This window comes from Sinocyclocheilus anshuiensis, unplaced genomic scaffold, assembly GCF_001515605.1.
Source record: "Sinocyclocheilus anshuiensis isolate Anshui unplaced genomic scaffold, SAMN03320099.WGS_v1.1 scaffold1639, whole genome shotgun sequence".
NCBI lineage: Eukaryota > Metazoa > Chordata > Actinopteri > Cypriniformes > Cyprinidae > Sinocyclocheilus > Sinocyclocheilus anshuiensis.
This window is the reverse complement of record NW_015548336.1, coordinates 125,990-133,037: the sequence shown is the minus strand read 5'-3', so window position 1 is coordinate 133,037 and position 7,048 is coordinate 125,990. Positions and strand designations below refer to the sequence as shown.

The following is a 7,048-nucleotide window of genomic DNA, read 5'->3' as shown; positions in this document are numbered from 1 at the left end:
ATGAAGACGAAGAAGAGAATGATGTGTGCTCCCGGCGCCTATTTATACTATAGTCGCACCGGTAGTGACGTCATGGTTGTCGCCGGCCAACGAGTTGGTGTTTTTTCAATGTATGCTTCAGACACGGGTCACGACGAGGCGTTCCCCATAGCGACCCCTAGAGGACGCAGTTCGAAGTTCCCATGAAAGGGAACTTTTACTTTTGAATGAATAAATTACATAAAAACAAACCTAACCAGAATGTTTGAAAAATATTAATACATAGCTGTCATACATTGCAAGCACAATAATAACAATAATAATAATAATAATAAGTTTGGAAGAGAAACAGATGAAAGCAGCAAAGGACAGAACAGAATAAAATGAGTGCTGCTCATTTTTGAGAGGTTGAGATGAGTGGAATAGAAGAAATTTTATCTCTACAAGGTGCAACAATTTTAAACTCCCCACAGCTAAATGAGTGTGTGTCATGATGCAAAGCATTCTGGATATATGGACCGTAACCTTTGAGTCACACATTCCTTAACAGGCCAAGGACACTACAATATGAATACAGACTCAACACGCACACACACACAGATACGAGTGACCAATTGCTTTAAACCTTCATGGTTAAAACAAGCTCAAGGCCACTCATGCCAACTAGTGCCCTTACAAACACACAAAACACACACACACACACACACACACACACACGCACACTTACTAACATAAGAAGCATGTCATTTTCAGCTGTGAAAAATGACATCCTAATTAAATCTGCACCCCAAGGTCTGTCATCACATATATGCGGCCACACACACACACGCATACTCACAAGAAGCAATACAATTCCATCTCTTTACATTTGCTTATCATGCATTGTCTGAAAACTTATCAGTTCAAATTTGCCAAGAATGGATTTGAAATTGAAAAAGAAACTGTTGTAATAGCAGTTTGGCAGATTTTGTGCCATAAAGGCTCACAAAAATGTATGTCTCTCTCCCTCTCACTTTCTCTCTGGTGGGCAGTGAGGAAATCTAGGTTTATTTAGGTTTTTGAGAAGAGCTCCGAGTCCCCCCGGTTCCATCCGGAGGGTTCCTGGACCAGAGTCCACTCTCCCATGACAGCTACATCAACGAGCCGCGGCCCCAAAAACATGCTCTCGTATGCACACACACACTCTCACACATGCGCTCTCTCTCTTAAACACACATATAAATGAATTTTTCAAAGTTGTACATAAAACAATGTTTTACAAGAAAAAATTAGCATCTTTCTACATCAGTTATTTTGATGTACATTAAATATTTTACATTAAAACAGTATAGATTTTATATTTAATGTTTCTTTGAAAATTTATATAATATATAATACACACACACACACACACACACACTGTTTTCTATTTCTATTTCTGTTAACTATTTTCACTCAGAAATTGCTAGTAAATTTCACAACTAATTACAAAGACATTAAAGTACAAAGACTTCAATAGTATTTTCGTATGAAACACACTACAATAATCTTGTTTACACCCTCAGGAAAACCATTTTTAATAGTGTGTTTTATAAGCAAGGGAAATATGTTGGAGCTCAGAGGTCTTGCTTCTTGTTACCCAGAGTCCCTGGAGTGTCTTCTGATTGGCTGTAGATGTGTTTACATCTGAAAAGGAAGGATCAGCATGGCCACCCAGGTGGCCAGAAGTCCTCAGAGCTGTCAGTCAATAAACACAGCTACTGACAACTTTGTAAATGTAACAGCCAATCACAAAGCAGAGATCCAGTAACCAACTAGTACTCAGCTTCATAAGAATTGCAATACTCTGCAGCAAAAAAAAACAAAAAAAAAAACTTTAGAGACAGTACACTGTTATGTTGATATTTGCTCATCCTTGTGATGGTCCAAACCTGTGGACCATAAAAGGAGAATTTAGAAGAACTTTCCATGAAAAGCAGCTCATCTAATAGTGACTGTGAGTTGCCATAAGGGACAAAAAAAGCAATATAAAGACACTATAGAAGCATAATCTATATCACTTGTGCTCTTTTAAACTTTTCTAAATTCATACAATAATTTTCTGTGAGCAATTATTCACAACAACAGCATACAGGTCTGGAACGATATGAGGGTTAATAAATATATACAGAATTTTCATTTTTGTGTATATATAATTTCTTTAACTAGAGCAATCATGCCAAATATATCAGGGATTTTACTGTCACTAAAAACTACAACACAGAGTATGTATATGTATGTGTATATGCGTGTTTATTATTGAGGAGATGACTGCTGAGAGTAACTGATTTTACTGAAAAACACACACAGAGTCTGGAATGACAACATACACATTCTGAGATTAACAAGATTAAAGCGGCCAGAGGATTGTTCTGCCATTTTTAAAGTGTGTAAATCTATGTTGTGTATGTGCATGTGTGTGAGTTGAGCAGTTTACATTTAAATCAGCCATAATCCGAAGGAGTACCAAGGAGGCACACGCTCAGGAGGAGTAAAAGAGCATAAGAAATGACCCACAGGACTACAGTAACACTTCTGATGTACACACACTGTCTTCTACACACCCACACACACAGTACAGTGTGTACAGTACCAACTCAATCCACTGTAACAACAATCAATACTAGGATTAGAAAATCAATCAGATTCTCTTGTCCCATCTGTTCCTGTTAAAGCTAGTTAAACAAACCAACATTACAGTAAGGTGAATACAAGCACAAACACTGCTAGATATTGTATGAGAGCTTAACACATTTTAATCTATTCGTAATGATATACAGGGTGGGAAATTAATGTAGAAAATCATTCATGGCAATTTAAATACTATATATTTATTTATTAATTGGAAGAAAATTATACTTTATTCAGCAGGGATGCATTGAATTGATCAAAAGTGACAATAATAACATTTATAATGTTACAAATGATTTATATTTGATATAAATTCAGCTTTTCCATCACAGGAATAAATTACATTTCATAATATATATACAGTTCTTTCAAAATTGAAAAGAGTTAACTGTAATAATATTTGCAATTTTTTTTATTTACTTTTTTGATCAAAAAAATGCAACCTTGGCAAGTATTCTTTCAAAATCATCAAAAATGTTACTTTTGAACAGCTGTGTGTATGTATTATATTTTTACAGTTTACAGTTTTTTTAGTTACATAAAAATCTCATTCAAGATATATTACGCCATTTCGGAGGAAAATCTATTATGCTTTTTAGGATGTTCAGATTATTTTTGTGAAAACTAGATGAAGATTATGATTAAAAATAAAATATTTTGCTGTGTATATGTAAAAGTCTGAGGTTAGCTTTTGGAAAGAGAGGGAGAGAGAGAGAGAGAGAGAGAGAGAGACATTATTATTGCTGGTAGCCGGATGTGTGGTGACCCCAGAGGTCAGACACAAACACGGATTATTCCCTAATCCCTATGTGTGTGTGTGTGTGTGTGTGTGTGTGTGTGAGACGCTGTTAAAACATACTCCTGTATATTGTGACTGCAGGTAGAGGAAGCAGGGCTTTGAGTTCCACGCTGTGTTTACATCTGACGAGAAAGAAACAGACATATGCAGACCATCCAGACAACCAAAACAGAGTCAATAAAATACAACATAATAGAATTCAAAAATAATATCTAAACCCATGCTAAACTATATAAAGTGATATAATATAACCTAGTTGGTGTCACTAATATTAGGTATTCTTAGTCCCATAACATTTTTCTATAATAATAATATAATATTTGAATAAAAAAATATTTGAAAGTCTCAGTTTTATAATAATATAATACATGTATCGCAATATTTTTTGTTTGTTATTTTTGTTTCAGTTTGGGAGCTCATGAACAGCACCACAAATCTGCTTAAAGAGATGAATCGAGAGATTTGGATGTGTAAAAGAGACACCAGCATTTAAGGAATGTATCAACTTTGCGGATCATAAGATCTGTGAGAAGAGCTAACCGCACGGGTGTAACGGATGAACGCTTCACCCGCACACAGTCTCCAGCGCTCACTGTACGGCTTATCAGCCCTGCAGTCAGATGAGCAGCTTCTGCAGGCTCCAACAGGCCTACGAGAAACACTGAGATCAGAGACAGACACAAACACACTTACACGTACATCACTTTGTTAATGAACACTAAACTCGCCACAGCAAAACATACATACGCGCACACACTCAAATCACAATGAGCATCAAATCACGAAACTGTACATCATGACATCATGACAAAAATGTTTTGATGGTTGCTTAGTAACTGTGCTATAATTATGTTTTTATTGCATGTAGTAAATGATCCAAATATCATGTGTTGTTATTTTGTTTACATGCACCTCCATGAAGGACTGCGTCTAACTTTCAGCCAAACCGAGCAAAGGAGACTTTCTGCTTCCCAAATCCAAATTGTTCAAGAACAAATGTGATCAATATATAATTCATAAACACATAAATACAAACACACACAGATGAGACACTCACACACATATTCTCTGACACCACACACTTACATTCAGCAATACTTCTTACCTGTACACAGGCATGTCAGAGGCTGCGTTTACACTTGGCATTAACATGCGATCACCGTGATCTGATCAAGATCGGATCATCAGTCAATCAGGACACGGTGCGTTTACACTTGGCAACATCAGCTGACTTGTCGCAGGACATTTTACAAATCAAAATAAATGTACGAGTCTCACTAGCGCTCTGTTCTTCTGACAGATCAGGAGAGAGGGGGCGGCGTTTTGCTGTGATGTCGACCTGTGAATGCAGACACGATGGCTGGATTGCGTTTACATTACACTGAGATCCATGTACAAGATCACAATGCGTCCTCGACTACCTCTGCACCAGGACACGCTGATCGGATAACATTCCGATCAGAAGCGCGTTTACACTTGTCTTTTCAATGTGTGTGTGGACAACATCCGGATACAGGTCGCATGTTAATGCCAAGTGTAAACGGAGCCTAGAGTAGCAGGGAGTATCCGTTGCAGCTGTAAGTAAACGGAGCCTAGAGTAGCAGGGAGTATCCGTTGCAGCTGTAAGGTTTTCCGGAGTGTATCACATTTGTGATAGTTCTCTGCACACACACCACATTCATACACGCACGCGGACACACAAACACCTACACAAACTGCTCATTTGTCATGTGTTTGTACTTACTGTGCTACCCTTAACTTGTAGAAAACTAACAGAAATGTGCAGCAAATAAATATAAATATTTAATCCATGAGAACAGGAAAATTGTTGTTGATGTCTGATGTCTGTTATATTTTTTATATCAGTCTATGTCTATTATAAAGTGAAGGTATTAAGGTATGTGACCGCTAAACAATTTGGTTTTATTAATTAAAGTGTGAATACATATTTAATTAATTATAAGTAAATAAATAAATAAATAAATAAATATTATTATATTGATTAATTTGTGTGTGTGTGTGTGTGTTTGTAAATAATTTATATGATATATAAATATAAATATTTTATATATAAATCTAACATATTTTTCCTTAATATATGCATGTATCTGTGTGTATTTATGTATAGATAATAAATATACACAGTACACACACATATAGTATGTAAACATAAACTTTTATTTTGAATGTGATTGATCGCGATTAATCATTTTGCAGCCCTAATAATAATGTGCTGATTTAATGAAACACTATTTATAACAAATTATTAATTAAACAGTATAATTAATTAGATTAAAATTTGAATCGATTGACAGCCCTACTCTTTTGATCTCTACAGGTCTTCATATTCTAGCTATATTTCACTGATCAGGAGCTTTATAGGAATGGTAATTTTCAGACAGACCAAGTGCTTCAGCACTCCTTCAACTGCTCTGGACTCGTGTTTTTTGTCTGGGTGAGCAGGTTATTGAATCGGGTGTGTTCTGAACTGACAGATGATTTGTGTAAATGTTAAAGGCCAGTGGGTTGTAGAGAGCAGGTTAGTGGTTTTACTGGAAGGTTTTACTGGTTTGATCATTACTGGCACCTAGAGAATCAGACAGATGTTGAGAAACTGTTAAAAAGACACCACAAAACCATGTGTGAGTGAAAAAAGAAAAAGATGAGGACAAAGCGAAAGGTGTGTGTGTATTGTTAAACTTGTTTTTTAATATCAAGGTAATAAAGTCAGACCGCATGAAACGAACACATACAAACAGACACACGCAGGCACTTGCACAGACAAACACATCCTTCTCATGCTTGTCAACACCCGTTATCCCGGCTTTGAACTGCAGGGATCCGGAATGACAAACAGTGGCGCCTCCATCCAATCCTAATCAGAAGATATATCTCATTCACACCCCTACAAACCCTCATTTACACACACACTCACTCACTTCTCACCCTTATCCAGATCTCCTTCTGTTGTCTTCAAGCATTTCTACACTTACTGATGTGAGCAGTGGGGCATGACAATCAGAAGAATCTGTGTTCTGATTGGATGACTGATTGGATAAGGGGAGGGGCTACAACAAGATCCCTTACATTTACTGATGAAGCTTATCAGCATCAGAAAAAAGCATTTCATCTGAGGATGTAAACAAAAACAAACAGTTTCTAAAGAGGTTAAAACCATTTTTGTAGTCTGTGTTCACTCAACAATTTTGAGTAAATGTCACAAATGATTACACTTCAAACATGAAATTCTGAAGACTGAAATAATATTTTCTTGTAAAATGTAGGGATGTAACGGTATGAAAATTTCATATCACGATTATAGTGACCAAAGTTTGTGTGTGTGTGTGTGTGTGTGTGTGTGTGTTATCAGTTACTCCCCAAACTTCAATATATTCACATTATAATAAATTATATATATATTCATATTATTACTTATAAGTAATTACACTCAACAACACAACATTATATTATAGTGTAATAGTTTAGTATTAACTATTCAATTAATAAAAATGATTATTAATATGCTGATTAAGTCGTCTCATTTAAATAGCGCTTATACAACCCAGATTGTTTCAAAGCACCTTTACAGTAACAGGAAAACAACATTTAATGTTAATGTTG

At 35.9% G+C, this 7,048-nt stretch overlaps 1 long non-coding RNA gene across 1 annotated transcript in view; it reads left to right on the top strand.

The window, feature by feature from the left end:
* The window catches only part of LOC107656540 (uncharacterized), a 7,236-nt gene extending 2,646 nt beyond the window's left edge, over nucleotides 1–4,590 (top strand). Inside the window, exons 2-3 of the long non-coding RNA XR_001630581.1 lie at nucleotides 1,011–1,146; nucleotides 3,835–4,590. This is a non-coding gene — a long non-coding RNA (uncharacterized LOC107656540). The remainder of the gene's footprint in view (nucleotides 1–1,010; nucleotides 1,147–3,834) is intronic.
* Nucleotides 4,591–7,048: the final 2,458 nt, after the last annotated feature.